Genomic DNA, 22,874 nt, shown 5'->3' with positions numbered 1-22,874 from the left:
TCTTTTCAACTCGAAACAACAAATAAACAAAAATTCATCTTCAACAACACGCGAACATGTTACTTTTTCATTTTTTAGAGACGTTAAACGAAAAAAATGACAACGCTCCGGAAAAGTGCTGAAAAGTGATTAGCAAAATTTTTCACATTCCAAATTGAAAACGCGGACACCCGTGAAATAACCTCCACCTAAATTCCTCTGCTAAATAAAACCGTAATTGCGCCAATCAACTTTTCTGCTCGCTAATAATGAGCGGGCGTTTTTTCCCGCCGCAGCAGGTGTCCTGTTAATTCCTTCTTTTTACTGAAACTCCCATTTCTGCTTTACAACGTGTCACATTATCTTGGAAATGTAGGAGGAAGATGAACGGCACGATCTCGCGGTAAAGTCACAATCGACTAGTTCTCAGTACGATTATCATTAAGTCTACTTAAATAATGCTATTAGTCCATCCAACATTGCAGGTTTAAGTACAATGCGATCACGCAACACTCGTGTACACATATTGCCATAAGGACGTCCTAAAAACGTGTTACAAAAATCATAGTTATTACTTTTTTCGTGCAGACGAATGATTGCTATTGGAAATTGGTGAAGGCAGTTTTTTCAGTGGAAAGTACAGCCGAAAATGAGGTTAAGGAAGGAGAAAAATTGGAATAATGGATTTTGTCAGCGAGTAATTACCAGTCTTGCACAATCATTTAACAATAATTATTCTGAACTTTGGACATAGTATGGCATTGTTGTGACATGGATCTCTTTTGTAATTTGCAGAAGAAAACTCCTTGGTATTGTAAATGATTTTTAATTTAATTTTTTACAAGCTATTCGCCTTTCGTAAATAACAATAATTAGATACTCATCTAACATTTAGATATGCATCTTACTCATTTTTCTAAATTAAATGGAAAGGCAACAACCATATCGTCCCTACAACACGAGAACAACAATCAAGCATAGATAACTGATTAGGTTTTAAAACAATACAAGCAATTAAAAAATTGTTTAGACACATTAATTTTCGTGAGCCACAAACAATTATCTCCTCGCGACTGTGTTACCTAAATTGGCTTAATTTTTGGCACCGGCAAAAAATCCCCTGCAATTTCCGTTTGCTTCCCACACGAGATGTCATATTTTCTCAGGATCTGGGGCTTCTAATTTTGTTTTGATCAGGAAAGCAGTTTCCTCTCTAATTAACAAGTGTCCGGCTAACTGTTAACATGACTCATGTAAACGCAAGTTTAACATGCAATATCGTTTGAGATACATGTAAACCATAAAAGGCAAATTTTCGCACCAACAGTGACAATTTATGTTAACAAGATCCTCGATGCAATAAAACTATTTTTACTTTCGTTTTCAAGTGGAAATCCTTCAAAGTCTGTCGACTGGAAGCGATATTTAGGCCCCCGGTGGCGACCTACGCCAACAAACAAATTAATTTCTTTTGTGAGTTCAGACTTTCACTTTAATTATTTGGTATTTTGTGTTGATTGACGCGGCAGGACACCATTAAGTTAAATTTTCCGATACGATTATAGGATTTAGTTCAATGAACGAGTTGTGTTCGCACTTGAATTTTGCATGCTTTGTACGCTAACCATATTGCGATTTCGATAAATTCCAACTATTGTGGAGGTTCGTTGCCTTTGGTAAAAACTCTAATTACGGTAGCAAAAAGAGCAGTTTTGGAAATCCCGATTTTGTGACGTCAATGGAGACTTTCGCCGGATGAAAAGAGGTGACAGAGTAATACTCGTAAGTTTAAACGGTAGTCAAAGCGGAGATCTTCAAAAAGGGATGCAATTATCGGTCTGAGACAAATAATTTATTTAGTGGATATTTTGTCTACTGACACAGAACCTCCATAAATTTTAGATTGTTAACGAGCAGGTAGGCTGATAGTAGCTTAAAGGGACTACCGTCTGAAGTAAATGAGCGAAGAAGCGTGCAATAGAAAAGGAAGTCATTATCGTCGGACCTTCAGGTGCCCCAAATCATTTTCAATAAGTACTGTTCTTACTTACGAAGTGGGCGCCGCGCAGCGAAAGTCTAACCACGATTTAAGAGGGCTATAAATATTCCCCGACAGAAGTACCTGTTATAAAACTTCATAGACTACCGGTGCGAAGTCATCATCATCTTGACCTCTCGAAAAAGATGAAATCGAAAGTAGAAAAAAATTCTTTTGCACTTGCATAGACGTAGTGCGACAGTGTAGACTTAAAGATTAATCAATTGTCCGCATTCCTAACGAATTAGATGTGCATGAGAGCTCGGAAAATAAATGGTTGATAGAGAATGACTATCATAACCATAAAGAAATTTAATTCTAGACGCTGCTCTAACAGATGTGAGTTTGATTAGGTTGTGTCACCGACGGCTATTTTAAATAAAAATGTTATGTGGCAGATTTTTTACGTAACTTCAGATGACATCTCGGTATTCTGAAAAAGCTCGATGGCTATCTTATGACTTTATTTGCATGGTGAACTGGTAAAGAATAGAAGAAATGGAGCTTTCTGAAAGCGGCTCACGTGCCTTGAAAAATTTTAGAAAAATCGCGAGGAATGTTTGCAAGGAAAAGTGTTTCAGCTGTAAAAAACTAAACCAGTGCCTTTGTGGAAAAGTTGGTTTCCTAATTTGCTGAATCGTTATAATTCAGCTTGCCGCTAAAGCCCGTTACGCAAGTGTCGTTCAAATGTCGGGAACCCGTTCCGCCACCTAAGGAGCTCAGCACGTTCAGAAATTCCGCGAAATCGTGCAATAAACCTCCTCAACTGACCACAATATCATAAAGATGTCAGCAACGTCTTCATCTTTGTCAGATCTGGATGAGGTCCGCAGCCGCCGCGTTATTTTTCACCGTCGCATATAATTCGAGATAACGGGCCGATAAGTTCGTTCTCTTTTCTTTCGTAATTACACACACACACTCCTCTTTGTCTCGGACGCATTAATATTCGTCATAATTTTGGCGTAAGCACAAGTAAACATTGATAGCGAACTTAGCATCAGGTGCATTTCTTGGCCAGGTGTTGAGATAGGAGCGGCCAATTAGAACTCGACTTGATGGATCGTAGGTGTAGCTCTGGAATTTCTAGCTTGTTACCTAAAAATCGCTTCCATCGAAAGAATGCCCGATTCGGAAAGATAACAGAACAAATAGCGCGCTACCTCGGTCCGATAACTAATTATAATTAAGGTCGGCCTTCATGACGCGGTTGTGGCGCAACGCTGATTTGTGGGAGTTAATGGGTTCGAGGAATGATTTAACAGCGACAATTCTATGGATTCATAGCAACGCAGGAGGATACGCGTTTCGAAACTCTCCATGGGTAATCTTCATGTGGGGGTGAGACTAGACCTGATTTGCATTTCGGTTCACGAAGAAAGAGGCTTCGTGTTTGGTTTGTGAGTCACGACGCAACGCCCAGGAAAAAATTTGGCTGGACTTGAAGGCACCCACGTACATTTTAGACTCAATTAGGGATTTAATGACCTGTTCACGCTGAAATATCCACAATTTAACAAACTACTTCGCAGGTGAAAAATTAACAACACCGCTAAACTCACTTTAAAGCTTTCAAAGTTTAAATAAATTACAGTGAAACCAAAGCGCTTGTCACACCACCCAGCTTGACGATATGAAAACTCGAGAACTTTCTCGGAATATTAGCTCGACTGAATTGAAACTGACATTTTCATTCGTTTCAGTTTGAGCCTCGTTGTATAAACACGTTACATTATGAAGCATAAAGAGAAGCTACTAACACTCCTTTTTATTTTTACAGTTATTATAATTTATTATCGTTTCTTTCGTGAAGCTTGATGCGAACACACCTTCCTACCGACTGCGAAATGATGCTTCGACCGCTCAATGATCAAAATTTATCTTTATCGGGCGAAAAGATCATGTCATTGTTTTTTTAAATGTAAAGCACACTTTCTTTCCCACAAAAAAGTTAGTGAAAGTCAGTCGAAGCAAAGTTTTTTTTTTATTTCGGTTGCTTCCGATTTTTTACTTTTAGCGAAGATATCTGCGGGTAGGCACATTCCTTCACCCTCATCTACGCCAACGCTACTTCAACTTTTAATTTGACTTAAACAGGAAATGAACCAGAGGGTCGGCGATTTTTATCTCAAACAAAAATTAAAATTTAAGTAATGATACACAATTGAGGTTTAAAAAGTTAAATGTTTTTTAAATTAGTCGTAACTAAAATTTTTATAAAATGGCCATAAATACTTGGCCACTTGGAAAAAAGTACGGACTGATATATTCACACGCAGCAATTATTTTTAAACACACAGGTCCTCCTGTTCATTAAATTTCTACACGTATTTTCTAATCCCGTTATTAAATTTATTTAATTTTTACACAGGCGCGAAATCAATCTCCTTCCAACTACCAATTAAATATCATTATAAGAATGTTGGTACAATGAGAAATTGTAAGAGCATGTTCAAAAAATAACAAAATTGTGGGCTGCTAATTTGCATTACACGACCTGTTAATTTAATTTTCATTCTGTTTTTTGTAGACACTGTTATTATCGGTTATTATTAATATGTTTAATTCCCAAATGGGTGCGAAATTAACAAAATCGTTTCGTCTACCTATTAGCTGGTATCGTTAATAAAAAGCAGCTATAATAAAGTGAAGTTTAATTTAGATTTAAGATCAGTAATTGAGGTGTCGGCAGCCATCGGAAACACTTAAAAGGTTACGTTTTAATTAAATGTAAATTAGAGTGTATAATAGTATTTTAACACTGGCGATTTCCGATCGTTCATTACTTTCCGGTGCGAAAATATCGACTGTAATTGTGTTCGTAATTCAGTGTCATTATGAATCGTTAAATGGAAAGTATTAAAAATACTCGAGAACAAAACTCATAGAGGAAAATGTGGCAAGAATTGTTAATCAGACACTTTTAGTTACCTACGACAGTCTTCCCTAAGGTGCGTCCAGATCTTACTTTACAAGACATGTTTAAATTGTGAGCTTGTAGAGAATAGTGTTTGCTCCGCTTTTTCTTTGTTTGGTTTGTAGGCATGTGCCCGTGCGATTGTTCTGTTTAACACATACGACAATACGAAAGAAAATACATAACAAATTTCGTGTGTTGTTTTGGGAATAGTCGTCTTGTTAAACGTTTCAATTTTACTACGGCCACCTGTACAGAAATCCCGATTTACGGCCGCTCTAATAGCGCAAAAGTCGATGATTTACAATTCGCCTTGGTGTAAATGTTGTGCGGAATTGGTGCAAACGGTCGTTGCGACTTTCATAAATTTCAGCAAGAAACTTAAAAATGATCCGGTTAAAACGGCTCTTTCAAGACATCAATAAACGAGTAGCATTTATCTTTACATAATAGCAGCCTCCAACAGTTTGAATAACAGCAGGATAACGTACAGAGAACGAGCTTTTTGCAAGCGACTAAAGAATTTTGATGAGGTAATACCGATTCTTACTTCTAGTAGAATATTTAATAGTTAACTTATACATACGTACGCTCTCTGAAATGTAGAATGCATTCTTATAGAGACTTGTATAAGTTTAAGTAGCTTGGGATTCTTATCTTTTATCACGAGACTGAATTTACGACTATTATTAAATTCTAGTAATAATTGCTTCTTTTGGAGACGCAGACACTTTTCAGCGCTATGTGTAAAGAATTTAAGCGACTAATTGCGAATCATTAAAATTTGACGTGCAAGGTGTTGTAATAAATCCACCCGAGTTTGAAAAATAAAGTTCATAATGCGGGATCTATAAAAAGGTTTATTGGTCTTTCTGGACTAATGAAATTAATACCAGCATGGTCAGCAGGGTAATTGTCGGTGCAACAACAAAGTGACAGTTCCTATTTTCGGAGCCGATAATTTATAACTTTTTCCTTGATGATGGTGTTAAAAGTATGATAATTAGTGTATCGAGTACAGTTGCGCTTAATTTATGATCGGATTTTTTCATTAATACTGTAAACTATCAGTTAGATCACGCCGATTGTGAAAACCCGTTTCGAATGAGATTCTTTTGCATATTTCTCTGATATGCTGTTCAGAAAAGTCTCCGAAAGAAAATAACCGATGGAATGCAAATCCCGTTACTCTATACATTTTCCAAATTAAAACCCATTAACAGCGAGCGCAAGAAACATAACGAATCCACATGAAAAATGTCGAAATTATCCATTATTTTAAGTGTTAACAATAATTTCACACTTGATCGCTTCCAGTTACCAACTTTCAAATTTCAAATCACCCGAGGAAGAGCTGTGTGCTCCGAGGCAAACGCGTCTGCGGTTTTACGTTATTGTTAAAGCAAGGAATAGAAATTTTCGAGTGGCAAGTGGTGGAGCCTCAGGTGCAACCTGTTACGTCGACTTTTATTGGGTCAAATTTTGTAAAGATGCACGAACGTAGCTTCGAGCAGAGAAATTGAATGATGCGTGTCGCGCCGACAATTGACCTTTTGGTTTTCGCGTAAAAAGAAAAAATTACTGTCCACTCCCACGAAATTGGACGCGGTAGCCGCAGGGCGCCCAAATTAGCGGGTTTGCGGCCGAAGCTTTTATCTGGATAATGGTATTGATTCGTAAAAGGAACTCGTATAATCAAAAAACCTCAATTGTTATAATGTGATACCATTAGTGTCGACCTTAATTCTAACACCGGAACGCTCGGGTGACCAAAATTCTGATCTTGAGGACGCGCGGTGGATGCCCATAGACATCTTGAGTTATTAGAATGACAGTTTGAAGCAGCTTGTCCACTCTCCGAGCCACGGATGCCGTATGCGGACACTTCTTCGCGATTCCGTGAACACTTTCCACCTGACCAGAATGTCGTCATCTCATCTTCACAGAAAAAAACTGCATTATTGGCAAAACCTTTTCTTTGCAATCAGGTTCCAATTAATTCCCCGTTAAGTGTACCAACAATTATTTCGCGTGAGCATAAGGTACTCGAGGCCAAGATCTAACGTTTTGGAACTGTAAACTCCATCATTCATTCAAACCTAGCAATTATTTTGGTCATTACAATTCGCGAATTCGTTCTAACAGAGGGGCAATAATTTGGTGAATCATCTTTGACTTATTACGCCAGATATAATGGGAGGAAGTTAATCTAAACGTCAATTTCGATAATTGATCAGACTCCTTTTCGATCGTTAATTTCGAGCATTTTATTGCGATTTAAACACGGTGTAATATATCCGATTCTTGGAAACGTGATATCTGCGTACGGTATAATAGATTAGATTTAAAGAATTATATATCGTTTTGTTGATAACAATCTTAATTTTATGGAAGTACGCACGAAAAAATCTTCGAGCGCTTCTACAGTTCCCAGACTGAACCTGTGAGAGATTTATAACATGTTTATTTATAACGGCGTAATAGAAATGTCTGCTTCCAATGAAAATGGGAATTGTAATTACCTATCTGGGTTTAAAATAACACAATTAACTGTTACGTTCACGATTTGTGTAAATCGAAATGTGGACTGGAGTACATTTAAATAGCCGCACCCTGCATAATGAAGTGTTTGATTGGGACAATGAGTACTAATGAGTAATATGTAGTAGCTGTGTGGTACTCCGCCTTCGTTAAGAAACCGATAAGAAACAATTATTTAACACACTGGGGATCATTTACTAGTTGTGAGTAATAATTATCTAATTACGGACATACTTCTTCCGAGGTATGTCTCAACTTCCAAAGCTTCATTAGTCACTTAGGAATCGAGAAGATAATCACTCCCTCATTTCCAAACTTAACCAAGTCGGATCTTGCAGTTTGATGTATGAAAAATCGAAATACCAATATTAATCATCAAGAAACATCATATTCAAGACAGTTCGCTGAAACGAGAAAGTGCGTGGGTTGATGCACTAGAACAGCTCATTCATTATATAATGCCCCGAACAAAACGAATAAAGAATTCTCAGATGTTTGGTGATGATTAATCGATCTTCGGCTACTTCACTGAGCAAATTTGCTTTATCTGGTTGGAAGAATTTGCTTTGTAATTTGTTAAATCTCCTCTAAACGTGGGTATATGATCGAAAAATTTTGCAAACTAAAGTGGGTTGAAAAAGAAAGTATTATTTAAGACAGTCGAAAGATAATTATTTATAATATCTGGCAAATTGATATTCCAGAATGGTAAATTTAAGGCGTTCTGAATCGGATCCTGATGAAATCAGAACAAATTATTGAAGCATTTAATGTGCAGATTAATGGTCTTACAAAGATGTTGATCAGATCTAAATGGTCCATGTGGAGAAGACATAAAAACAATATAAACTGGAAATTTGTTCGTTAAAACACATTTATATGATCTTTAACCCCATTTTACGGTATTTCTCATTATTTTGCCACCTGTTGACACACTATAACGTCAGAAACCTGATTATTGGTCAAGATAACAACCATAAAGTTAAAATGGCAATCATATGGTCACCAAACAGTAAAATACGTCGAAGACAACAAACGCGTAAAAATTCCGTCCGAATTTTATCGGCCGAGATAAAGCTCCATGTCCACTGCCTGTAGATGTACTTATCGATATCAAAAATGTGAAGAAGCTGTTTCCGGTGGACGCCAATTTGTTGTTATTTTTTTATGACGTGAAGTGAAGTTCAGTTATCTGTTATCTGTCCGGAATGCAAATACGCAGACTAAAAGGAAACGCTTTCAATTAATGAATAATTAATCCGATGACAAATAACGTCGAGCTTCTTGAATTATCTAGTCCTGGCTATGGAATGTCGGAGTGAAGCAGCGGGGGCGCCTTTAATGAGGTGAAGTCGTCCTAGACGTCATTGTTGCAACGTTTTTACGTTGTGTGGGAGACATTCACTCCTCTATACAGTGTCCACCAGATAAGTTATGCATTGAGTGAGCGATAAATTTGTCTTCTAGTCGGCGGTTACAACTCGATGTGAGGATAGCTCCTTGTTCGAAAAGAGCCGCTGTACCAAGAAACAACCTGTTGCTGCATTATAAAGAAAACGAGAAGAAATAGTTCGGCCTCCTCCGACAACCTGTGTCTATGAGGGGCATTCCGCGTCAAAGTGACCAGGGATTGAAAGACAGACGGCAGTTTTAACGCAGTCTGCTTGCAGCAGAAAAGTGAACGTCTACTGCAACAATTAACCCGAGACCGGCACATTTTTCATGATCACTTAACCCAGATTTATTCAATTCTGCTTCTCCACGGGGTCGTTTTCGGATGGAATGACCATTATCGAAGATGGACCTGCGAGATCTTTGACTTATGACGCGCTAGCCTCGTTGAATATGACCGTTTTTGCTGCATAAAATAACATTCAGGACACAAGAATTACCACTTCTTGCAACCATTCCAGTTTTAGAACCAGTAAATTTTTATTGTTTTCAGACGAAGGAGACGGAGACGAATATAGTGGCAAGTGGCAGCCTTACTACCTTATCTTATATTATTATCGACCCATTTTATAAATAAAACATATAAGGCTTATTAACTGTAATGAACTAGATTACCTACTCAAAAACGAAAATACCGCCGACACTCGTTATTGCGACCGTCATCAAGTTATTAAATTGATGGACGATCGCAGAAAAAATGTGGAGACGTCTTTTCAAAAATGACTTAATTAAAAGTGAATTAATTTCGATATTTTAATGTCATTTCGAAAATATTAGAACCAATCTTTAGACTGGTTTGTATTTTTCTCACGCCACTCCACTTTTCCGAGTACAAATCGCTTTCCTACGACTTTGAAGAAACTAGAATCTCTTCACAGAAACAATCTGAACTTGATTTATTACTCCAATCTACAAAACACGAGTTAGGTAAACGACGCATCTTTTTCCCTCCGTAATCAATTACAACGTTCTCGACTACCACGTGATAAATAATTCTAATGAATTTCTAATAGAGAAGCCCCCGTGGGCACTCTGGTAGCTTAGATAAATACCAGTTTTGCTCGTTCTTCATCGTCGGTAAGAAGGAAGCGCTAATACACTCGTTGCTAGTGTTAAAGAACCCCGAAGACATGTTCAAATGGAAGCCCTACATGAGCAAAGAATTGAGAAAAAAAAATTCAAGCACCAGTGCGCACGTTGTGGTTGCAAAACCACAAACATTTACTCTTGATTGCAGGTTGAACTCACGTAGAGTTAATAGATTTTAGGGTGTAGATTCAGAACAGGATGGAAAGCGAAGTAATTGAGAGAATTCCTCAAGTTCTAGAGGTGATTAAGCTTAGATAACTTTCAATAGACTTCTTAGAAAAGTCAGAAGAAATTGTTTTCGAAGAACTCAAACAAAGCGAGAAAATCAACTTATTTCGGGTTCAACCGCTCGGGATTAAAATTAATAATAATTATTCGGATTTAGTAGAGTGTAAAAAGAATGGTCTATTTTAATTGCCTTAAACGACTTATTTTTACCATGGAAGGAGAGATCTGTTAACTCACCTGATGACGAGTTTTGACGCTAATTAGACAGCACCTGTAAAAAATAAAATGTTAGTAACAAAATCCGGTTCAATTAAATGACATCGATCACAATTCAAAGGCCATGCTCCATTTCTCTAAAGGCATCGCACGATTTTTACCGCCAAATCTACACATCGCTCCCAAATTGCCAACATAAATCAAACATAATTATCATCAACTTTATCCTCCGGGAGGCCAAAATACGAATATAATCGCTCTTCAGAATAAAACCCTCCGGTCACTTCCGATTCGCGACTTGTCGACGCGCCTTTACGTTAGTTTTAATTTTTGAAGTTATGCAGGTATAATAACCTGTAAGAAACCTTCCGCCTACAGAGGTGTGTTCCTTTCTGTATAATTGTCTGCGGTGATTCAGGAAAATCAAGATAGTCCGACTCCCTGAATTTAATTAATTCTCGAACAGAGGTGGATTATATGCCCTCATCGAGGAAATTTATGAAAGGCCAGGTGCTGTTTGTGAACAAAAGTGTGCTGCTGATTCCATTTTTTGAGACAACCTTCAACGGGCTATTTTGAGCCGAGAAATAACGGAATTATTAATAAAATCAATTTTTATTTAAAGGATGTGGGGGAGGAGGCTAAAAATACGGCGGAACAAAAAGAAACCAGTGCAACGGGTCCACGCCACGGAGTTAAACATTTTCTAAAATACAAAGATATCATGAAATGTGGGAATTCGCCAACGTCTCTGCGTTGTTCCTTTTGGAGCTGCTGCTCCCTAATTATCACTAATTATGTGTCGGAGACTTGTCTCCGGGCCACTCCGGTCGCAAACAGGTGGAAGCGCGGAAAATGATCGCCATTATAATACGGGTGAATGCCGCCGTGTGTGTTGGCTGCATCGATCCGGCTGCCGACCGTGCTCTTGGTCTGGGTTGTTGCCGCTCCGGTGTCAAGGTCTCTGGACTGAGTCCCTGTCGACACCCGGCACGTGTCTTTGCTTTGGCGGTCACGGACACCCTCACCTCGGCCATCGAGGAAAACCCCGCTTTCCGAAACGCCGAGATTCCGGAACAACAAAAAGACACACTAGATGAGTTTACCCAATTTATTAATAACTTCAGAAGTCTTTCACAGGCAGGCAATGAAAAAAGTACAGCAGGAATCCCAAGGATTTCCGCAAGGGGGCGGACTGAAAGTGTGAAAGTTCCAATTCGGTCGTAATGATTGTTATTAGACGCCTACGTGTCGTTTTTGAAAATGAAGAGACCGCGACAAAAAAGTGCTTAGAATAGTGAAAAGCCACGCTCCTGCCTTTCTACTTTATTTATTTTTCTTAGTGTATTGTTTATGTTTTTTCGTGTTGAACGAGAAAGTCAGTGAAAAAACTCAAAGAGATCGGCTGGGATGAAGTCAAATGTTGCAGGTGAAACAACATTACGACCGTCGTAAAAACTATTGACTGCAATAATTGGTGGTTCTTTGCGGTTTTGCAGGACTTGTCAACACCATAAATCAGTCGCATCAGATTTCAGAAGTCTTCAAAGCCTACGATTGCAGCATCATTTCTTGATTTTTAGCAAATTTGAATTTGTGGCAAAAAATATAGCAAAAGGTTAAAAATTCGACCTACGTTACCATTAATGAATTTATTTGTGGGCGTATCTTGATGAAGTGAAATTTCTCGAAAATGTTGAATCTGGACATGAGAAATATGATACTTGAAATGCAAATAGAAGCGCGCCTCCTTTCCAGTGGAATTCGCCTCCAATAAATAAAGACATAACAAAGCAAATTTATCGAAGGAACTGAAGAATTCAAAGACTTTGGACCTCAAATATTTGTACCCCTTTCTCGTAATGTTTCAATCCGGCTGGACTAATTTTCTTCTGCAATCCTTCTGTAGAAATAGATGTCAGTGGAATTCAATAACAGTCAGTCATTTGTGGATAAAAATCAGAATCCATTAATTTGCATAAAGTCGTCGTTAAAAACTCTCAGCCTCCATAGCACAATAATTTCCCCGTTTACATTTTTCTCCATTAAACGCCTCCAATTCAAAGTTATCACCACTTGAATCGACAGTTACCTTTTAATTTTCCACGAAAGTTGAAATGAGTGGAAGAAAGAGTGTCTTCCTTGAACTACACAAATATTTTTATGAGCACGATGAGGCTCTTTGAAACGACCACATTAAAAATAACAAACGTTCCTCAGCGGCCAAGAATGGCGAAGGAGCACGGAACAAAGAAAAGTATGTAATAGATTTGTCTTAAACACTAAAATTAGCGTCGGAATGACGTATCCAACTTGAAGCTGAGAACATTGTATGGGCAACGTAACCGGTCGAATCCTTCGCGCCTGGTTTCGTGCAACATTGGGGCGGCTATTCTCGGATTCGCATTGACGACGAAACTTCGTTACTAAGATTAATTAACGACAATAGTTACAGTGACGTACGAAGTCATTATTGTAGCCTAGAATCCTAGATCCTTCTTTTAAAGTACGTCATCACAGACGAACACCGCCCAGGTTTAAAATAAGCGTCACGCTTGGAGGACTGAAAAATATTGTTCGCCGCGATGTTATTCGAATCAAAAAAACAATTTTATTAAGATTAGCGGCCTCGACACAAAATTGTCCCACAAGCCTAGCTCAAATTACAAAGCTCATCTGACGGTGCTAATTAGACTTTTAATGCGGCTTTCTTAACGACAAGCTAAATTAAAAGTGAAGTAAATGAAATTAACATAGAAGTGGTTTCTTTCTAGCGCCCAACCCATCAAAGCTTGACTTTCATAATGAGCTTCGAAGAGAGTCTTTTCAAAACTAACAATTCACGCTATTATGCTATAAATTTGATGAATAATTAATTCGTAACGACGAAGTCGTGTTAATTACGAAAGCGATTCCTCGGGGCGAATGCTACCTCAGATGCTTGAGTGAACTCCCTTCATGTCGTCTCCAGAATGACGTGCGGAGGTGGTAAGCTCATAATTCACGAAGATCAAATCGGGCCATTCTCAAGATGCCAGGTGAAATTTATGACGTACTATCGTAACAACAGATTGCTGCCAACGTGGAATATGAAGGAAAATGCACATGTTAATTTGAAAGAGATGATTAATTAGACCTGACCTAAGCGCAGAAGGACAATGGTGGAAGAGTGCCATGGAGTCGATGACTAATTGCAAAATAGAAACGTAAAGGTAACGCTGTCGTTTCAGGACTTCAACGCGGATTTATGAGAAGCGCGTTTTAGATGAGAATTTATTACTCGGAATCGCCCTTTGTAAAGAAAGAATTTTGTTATAGGAGAGCGTTGAAACGTTTTCGCGTTCATTTTCTCATTAGCGCGGTGTATTTACAAACCACATTTTCCGAGTGAAATTCGATATTCGTTGGCGTGTGCTCCTCATTATGTAGATAATATGACAATAATTGCTGGTAACAACACCTGACTAAGACATATTACACCAAAGGAAAGCTTGCAATAATTTATAGATTCGTGTTACCAAACGCAAACGTATATCGTGGCCTCTTTAATTTAACATCATCGTGGGTATAACACAAATTTCATAAAAATAACAGATGATGATCGGAGCCAGTTTCCAGCTGAAGTGTTTGTATATCAAACTAAAAACACATTTTTAAAATGAGATATTTAAATATTTATCAATCTCGGAATACTTCCGCGCTCGCCATTTACATAACAAAAAATCACAACAAGCCACACGCATTTTTTGGAACATTATTTCTGTCGTTTGATGTATGAAAACATTTTCTTCGCTGGACAGGTATGCAAAACGATCGCCAACCATCAAAAAATGATGATGAATGGCTAAATTAAAGTCAAGAGAGTAGCAGCAGTGATGGGCGTTCCAGTTATTTCGTACAGAAATGCAACTACACATTAGGGCGGTCCAAAATTGACGTACCTAGGTACGCTTTTGCGCCAAAAAAAAGTGATTAAGGATTTTTTACACTTATAGGACAGTAGCTCGAAGTAATTATAAAGCGACCTGATTGATGTAATTTTAGTTAGCTTTCCACCATTAATCTTGATATTTTGACACGTGTCTTGCGGCAAAAAATGGTTTTTATCATTATTTTTAAGAGTGCAACGAATCGATTTGTCGAAAAAAGTGTTTTTGGAGCTATTAAGACGTGCCTATTTTAGGCCGATGCATCAGATAAACCCACGCAGAAATTCGCGTTGGCACTTGGAAGAGAGGAAAAAGATAAAGATGTTAATCTACATAATAGTGGTAATTTATATAAACCAGGTGAGTCAAAACAGAGCTGTCACGTCTAGACACACTTGAAATTTTTCAGATTTTGCACTACGCCTACAAATTACATCTGTCTCGAATGTGGTGCGCGCAACAGCAGAGTTATTGTTTGATGTATGTGACAGATGAACATGGACTAAAACAGTGACGCAAATGTTTTACATAACATGTCACAACTACACCTGGCTATTTGGTGGAATCGCGCCGCATTCTCAATAGATTAAATTTAGTACAGACGTACACGAATAGAAACACTTTGACCGACTGCCACGTGAAAAATAACGCATCAGCTGTGCGCAAGTTGCAGGATTTGCGAAAGCACCGACTGAAAAATTTGCGAAATTACGCATATTTATGATGTGTTGTGACGGAGGAGATTAGCGGGAGACGCACGTGAGACCAAAGCTCCGAGCCAAACTTCCAGAAACAGGGACGGATTCGGGACTCTTACCTAACACAAATTTCCCATAATAAATACAAGACTGGTGCAAATTAGCCACACAAAGGGGTCAAAACTGGGCCAAAGTAAACCGTATCTAATAAAAAAGAGTGATATTTGCGACCAGTAGGAAAAAAAGTTTCTACTTCTTTTACACATTGTGGAAGCAACGAGTAAACGAACTCTCTCGGGTTGACGTCGATGCTTTTCTCTGTATGATTTATTCTTTTAAAAACGATCCTATTACATCTCTGTGAAACGAGTAAATAGAGCCAATGAACAAATACTAAATCAACCGTGGCAAATGGATTCCGGATTCCGCGCCAAAATATACGAAACACTATTATTTGGTATTTTTCAGTGACATCATGTTTGATCAACTTTTATTTATCGTACTTGTGCCAAATAAAGTTGATTAGTAGCAAGCACACCCCTTAATCAATATTAAAGTAAAAAACTAAATTGTATTGTAACGTGGGATGGTTGAACGTATTTCCCTGAAATCAGGAACTTTCATCAAACGCGAAAACATCGTCGGTACATGTTTCGATCTGAGCTGCCTGACCTGGGAGGTTCCTTACGGTTTTCTTAGATAAATGGTTTATTAAGACCACATGTCACTCTCTATGAGACATCGAATGATCTTACAACATCCAATTTTCTTGTAGTTCGTCGTCGAACACAAAAAATCCGAAGAGATTTGTTGCAATCTGCTGAAAGCGTACCTATATATGTATGAGTAAAGAGAGTGCGAACATTGTTCTTCAGTTTCAGTTGAAACCTTTCATAACAGCTGAAGTTTCCTATGTTGAGTGCCAAAATTGTAACATTTTGCCAGCTCGTCTTTCATTGACTTGTCAAAATGAGAAAAAAATCTACGAAGACGAGCAAAAAATATAAACAAGCTGGTACACTTATGTGTCGTTAGCTTTTCGCTGCGTGTCGGTAATTAGTCTCTGTTTATCCATGCGGGTCAAAGTCATCCACATTGACGCAATCCTGAATTACGTGTCCATTTTAGGTGATCCTTTGCTAAGGCCGTTTCATACACCGAATTTCGCCTTAATCGTGTTCGTCTTTGACTGTTAACTCACGTTGCACAATCGTACCACCACTATAAAAGTAAAACAAACCGAATGCATTTACCCAAGTATTTGTCTTAGGTACTACACGGTCAACATGTTCAAACAGCGCGCAACCTTCGGAGGACGAACCGCTAGCACCTAAGCAAACATAACACATAAACATTTATGGTAAGAGCTAGTAACGTTTAGCATGCTAATGACTCGAAGGAGTGAAGTGTGTAAACCGCAGTGTGGGAGGTCATATTTTTATTTCGACACGTTTATAGCTTGTCCTGTTACACCCACTTTTTATATTTTTAATCGATTTAATTTATCGAAGTTTTTTCCTTCGTCGCATATTAATTAAATATTTAGCGCACCGAGCAAATTTCATTAATTAAACTATCAAAGAAAATCACTATCTGAAACGTTACGTAAGTTGTTTTCGATTCACCACGTCTATATTTAAAGGGAAAATGCTGTATTTTCGTCTTGTATTCTATTTAAATCAAGCTATGACACATTTTGTTTTTCATTTCTTTATGTGCAATTTATCTGACGGGGAATTTAAACGGTGATTGGGCTAAAGCTCGTTTCACATAAATTTTCACGCGCAACCAAAAGACCCTGCGACTACTCTTTTTGTGCCATAAAACATTGTTTACGGTCGTTGGAGGTTTCATCGCTTTTCGATTGATTTGATCAGCAAACGAACGGATATTTACGAGCTTTAGTAGCCAACTCTGAGCTTTTTTCTCCAGTTTTTTCATTGCCGTTTGAGAAATCCAACAAATAAAAACTCGAGAATAACCAGTACCTGACTTGTCATTAATTATTGTTGTGTTGAAAGCTTGGAATTTGCAGTTTATTCAAAAGTCTAACGGAAAATTATTTTATTCGTCGCAATAAAAAGGTAATTGAGTGTAAATACCTAACCAGTTTATCACGATTCCACGAAATAAGGGTTAAATAAATTCAAGAAAAAATTAAGACAACCATCCCTAAAACTGTGTTTACCGAACAAAAGACAGATTCCCTTCGATAAAACATCCAATATCCTGCAGTCTACTGAACCATAAACGAATGATGCATCTCTTCCAAGAAGACTTCCTCAAGACTTTGCTGCTCTCCGGAAAATTAGACTTGAAGAAGTTGTAATAGCGTCAAAGCAGCATCGTCATTTCCCCCTTCCAAGAATAAATTTTGATATTTTTATAATCTTCAAAGTAATCGACGCTGTCACGTTTAATAATTGTTGTCATCTATCAAATATGACGTACACAAATAAGAAATTACATTGTGCCTACACTGTTACAGTCAAGATCACAAACTTTCATCCACACCTGACATAAGCAAATTTTACATGTCCTAATATGAAATAAACACATTTGCCGCATTTGCGAGCGTAAACATAATCAGATTTAAAATGTCAAATGCTTTGTCCGTTCGAGCAAAGTAAGAATAAATGAAAAATATTCGGTCTGAGTGCGTAGATATTTTCGGTAATTATTGCCGTGAGCGATTTTGTTAATTAAAGTTAAATGCAAATTTCTAGTCGGACTCCATCCTAAAATTTAATGATCTTAATTATGTTTATATTGTTGGTGTTATTATTTATGGGCGGCAGTGTGTTAATAATGCAAATTAGAGAATTAGATAAATTCTGATTCAGACAGGAGCTACTCCAACATTAGTTTGGGCTGATCCCAAACACATGTACAACCGAAATGTCGCACTAAAAGCGCGCTCATCGTAAATATAAGTCTCCAACAATCCTATTCTTGGCGGAATTTCGAGTGACCTTTTGTTCGGCCGCTCGCAAGATCTGCAGGTGAAATTTTTCCACCGTCTACACCCAGCGAAATACCGAACAGGATAATACGATAAAACGTCGCTTCGACCTAAATTTGCATGCTACTGCACTTTCACTTTTCAAAATCGCTAAAAACGAGAGGATTTTCAAAAGTATGCCAGTGAGCGAACAGAGGGCAGGAATTATCCATTAAATCATGACTGGACCTACCTACAATCCTACTCGAGCAGGATTTCGCATTGCTTTATTTCTGTATTTATTAGTGGTACTAATTAACTGGAAAGTGTAGTACCCGTGTAGGTAGCTGGAGTCGATTTAACACGAAATATTGATTTATTATGATGATCTTAAGATCCGATACGAGTTTCTATCTGGGAAATAATTTGAATCCCGGCTTTGTAGTAGGCTGAAGAATTTATATTTATGACTTCATTTGATAGTTCGTTCAATATCACTTCTCCAGGCAATGAGCAATCAACACGTTTTTATTACCTCCTGAGAAGACATAAACTTTTTCCATTTTTCTAGATTTTCCTGTTAAGCACTCTTTTAATGAAACTTTAAACCTTGATAATAATTAATAAAATGTGTCAAACAACTCGGCATGGGAACGAATGAAAATGTCAATTTGCTTTTGCCGACTCGTTCATCACGTTTTACAAAGCATATAGGAAGAGTTGTTCATACAATTTAGCAAACGATTCTGTCTTCACAGAAAACATTCGTTGCAAAAAATTAAACGCTGTTTGTTTAAATCCTCATTTTACGAAAAAAGTTTATTGTATACAATCTGGCAAGGTTTTCTAATCTGACAAATATTTTTTCGCACAACGCAATCTTTAAAATTGGTAATTAATTAGTCAGACCTTGTATAGCAACTAGCAATGAAATATTTCCTTTGGTATTATCTCTTATGTTTTTTGATTCAAGATCTGATCAGTACTGGAAATGAAAATATTGTTTTAAGATAACGCAACGATTCAATTTAATTTTAAAATAATTTGTGACTTTTGACTTGAGGCGGTGTCACAATCATACAGAATTCACGTTTTTCAGTTTTGCAAATGCATGATTATTTTCCGAAACCAAAAACTCAGGGATTATTTTGAGTTATTTCTATTTTTGGTTCTCTAGTCTAAACATCGATAATACAGTGTGATAACAATAAGGATTTGCGAATTAAAATTTAAACAACAGAGCTATAAAAAGTCCGTATTTTCAGGTTCTAGCGGAAATTAAAAATAAATTCTAATACTAACATGCAACAATGCATTTCCCCTTGAAGCCAGATATTGATTTTTCTTTAATTGTGTAGCTGAAGAGGAATTCGAGTGTTTGCTTACAAATAAATGGATGAAACAAGCATGACATGTAAAAATTACATTTACATTGGAAATTACAGTGACTAGTGACGTTAGATTTAATCTTAGATTATACAAAGGACGTTAGTCTAAACAGGGATGAAAAAAAAGAAAACAGACTTCTAACGGTCTAGACCAGTTAAGAAATATCCATATCCTAATGAATTATGGTAATTAAGTTTTTGCATCAATTTACTTTTCCCAATATTTAAATTAAATTCTATTACAGCTGACACCTTTCGAGACGAGGGTTCAGATCGTGAATAATTTTTACAAAAATCATTATCGATCCGACTTGTCACATGGTTAATTTTCTAGGAGCCATTAGTGGTCAAAAGTACACAAAAACATATCCACTTTATTCAAATAACACACCTTCCTAGGCTAATACTACCGTAAATAGACTTTTCCCAGTCAGGCGTTATCTTCATGAAGCGTGCCACTCAAACTTTAACTTGATTAATATTTATCACGACTTAATTGCCTAATATTTATATTAATATTAATGCTATTTTATTTTTGCATATCAAGTATGTCGTCGACTTTGACTGGCTCAGTTTTTCCACTTGACGAATTCTCACCGGATTGCTTTTCAGGTGGAATTCGAGAACGTTTAGTTAGTTCCATTTTAGAAAAGTATTCCGTTCGTTGGAATTTACAACATTCTAACCATTAGCAAATAATGCTAATCTTCGACTCGAATTCCTTTACCGGTGGGCAATCCTAGCCCTTTGAAAATACCAAAGAAAGTAGGATCATACACATCGGATTTCTATTATTGATACAAATTCACATTAAAATTTACGCTTTAATTCGCAACCCTCGATTGACACGACCCTTGATCCGATGGGATCGATCGCGATTAATAATTTAAATTGAATTGAGCGGAATTTTCTTCCCCAACGAAGACTCTAATTATAAATGGTGTTAAATTTTAAAGATAATGAAATATAGATGACGCGGGATCAAATATTATTCGTGTGGATTTTAGCAAAACGATTCTAGATACATTTATTAGAAAAATGACGAAACATAAAAATCAATTAATAGAAACGTTATGCATGATCATTACGACATAAAATAAATAATCATAGATCATATGTATCACAAGCCAATCTACCATAAATCACAATTATTATAGTATTACAGAAATAATTAATTTTTACATGTCATGCTAGACGTACTGGATACCTGCAGAAGTAATTACGCAAACTTGAAAATAATACAGGATAAATCATATAAATAATTACATTAATTTGTGGCAATTAATACGATTAGTTGTTGCAATACTTTACACGATTACGTAATTAGCTAACCTTAAAAATGGCCTTTTTATGGGTAACGAACTTGAATTTTTTTTAATCTGGCTATTATTATATTATTATTTACATTACAATTACATCGTTACATCATTGTTTTTTACTAATCCGCTTACTGTAACATTAACCACTACTCAGCTTGTAAATTCAATCCTTAATCCTATCGTGTGTCAGAAAAAACTTGTTCATGCATGATTGGCAATAAAAGACGCGTTTCTAATTAATTAGAAAAATTTTACATAACGTTGCAATTTTTATTGGTTTTGTTTTACATAAAAAAGTGAATTTTAAGCCACCACGCTTGAGGTCAAATTAAGATCAAATTTCCACGATTTTGATTTTTTGCAGCAGAAGTCATCTACGTATTTGGTTGAATGCAAAAATATTGAACGAGTTTAAGCAAGTCATGAGTCCAATTCTTCTATTATGGTACAAGACTGTGTCAATGATCTTTTAGAATAGGTGCTGATAGCATCTAGAGCTACCGGTTCTTTTGATTGTTTGTATCTGGAAGTCGTTAAATACTAATAACCTTTTTGTGTCTATATGACACAGTTATCATTAAGTACTAATCACTTTCTGGTAGAGTAATTAAAGAAACTAGACACAGGTGGTCCCAAACTCATTATCGGACAATGAGAGCGAGAAGATGATTTATTGTTTACGATTTGGATTAACTGAGGAAATTTCGAGCATTTGGGACATTATGATGGTTTTTTTGGAGAACGAAATAGGCGTAAAGTGACACCTCTTTCCTGTTCCGGGGGTTCGAGATAAAAGAGTGCTCCCGGTATAAAGAATAAAAAGTAAATCTGAGCTGAAGAATATTATTATTGAAAACAGTTATATCTTTAGATGTTTAAAAATTATTAGCGTTATCATTTGTAGGAGGTAACACTGTCATTAAAAAATTATAAATAATAATAATTTTATGTAGTTATCTAATGATAATTTCGTAATTGTCTTGTACTCGGTGAAAAAAATTATGTAAATGGCTTTTCCCACCCTCACTCCAGAATTAATTTTTTCCGTCTTTGTAATAAATTACGTGAAGAAAAGCAACAACTGTTTAAGCAAAACATAGATAAAATTATTTATATTGACATAAAATTCTATTGTCCACACCTCGGAACCTAATTTTTATCTTACTGGTTTGCAGTCTGTGCTAACATTATAACTTATGTTAAAATGGCGTCATAGATATGTCAACAATTTGTCGAGTTCAATGTTTTTGTCATTGACTCGTTGATTGAAACAGCGGCGAAACGAAAAGGATCCTTGTTGAATAAAAAAATAAATTCCAAGTGGGTGTCTTTATTAGAACATTACGTATACAAAGTGTCTTCCGCAATAAATAAAAAACATTGAAAAGGGTAAAGTACTCACCGGAAAATATGTAAAACCACAAAAAAAGTCAAACGAGTACTCAACAAACAAAAACCCAACGAAATAAAACTAAACAAAACGGATAAATTTTTCACGCACAAATTGTCACATCACTAGTGTTATCACTGAGAATTTCACGATAATTTACGACTTGCTTCAAGTCGAAGAGAAGTAAACGTCCTCACTTCTTCTAATGTCGAGTACCGACTGATGTTCTGACCGACCAAAGCACCCGCTGGTGGAGTGGTGGGTAAACGGCGTTGATTCGTTGTCGCAGATCTGCCTCCGACGGTGTCTTTATTCCCCACCACCCACTTCGGAAGAAAGAAGAGAGGCAATTGCACTCGGTTATCCTGGCGATGAATAAATTCGCTAGTGGTAGAGGCTATGTTCCACCTTTGATTCTGTAACCATCAATAATCCACGGTAGCCGGTGAAAAATGGATGCTCGGAATTTTTAATACGGTTAATCTGTGGTAAATATAGTCATTAATTTCGAGATTCTATCGAGGAAGACCTGTTAGACAATCAATAGAAAGAAGAATGTGCCGCTATTAGGATGCTTAATAAATCGGACGTCGTGGGAAGACTCCGGGGAAATTTCAGACCGGAATTAGAGCGATTTGTCGCCGGGATTGGAAATGATGCGAATTTTTATTGAGAAACGAACAAAAACTGGAAATGAATTTATCGAAGTGTAACTAGAAGAAAATTAAACAAAGCATCTTCAATTTTTA

General features: G+C 36.9%; 1 protein-coding gene across 1 annotated transcript in view; it reads right to left on the bottom strand.

Moving 5' to 3' along the window:
• Positions 1 to 22,426, bottom strand: part of klu (zinc finger protein klumpfuss) — a 29,226-nt gene extending 6,800 nt beyond the window's left edge. The window contains exons 1-2 of the mRNA XM_088030443.1: positions 22,138 to 22,426; positions 10,482 to 10,515 (exon numbers count right to left, since the gene is read on the bottom strand). The gene's annotated coding sequence lies outside the window, so the exon portion shown is untranslated. The remainder of the gene's footprint in view (positions 1 to 10,481; positions 10,516 to 22,137) is intronic.
• Between the last annotated feature and the right edge of the window lie 448 nt (positions 22,427 to 22,874).

Source organism: Gnatocerus cornutus, chromosome 2 (assembly GCF_029298725.1).
Source record: "Gnatocerus cornutus isolate USDA-ARS CGAHR chromosome 2, icGnaCorn1.1, whole genome shotgun sequence".
In the NCBI taxonomy this organism is placed as follows: Eukaryota; Metazoa; Arthropoda; class Insecta; order Coleoptera; family Tenebrionidae; genus Gnatocerus; species Gnatocerus cornutus.
Note: the sequence above shows the minus strand (reverse complement) of the source record. Positions and strands in the feature narration are given on the sequence as shown.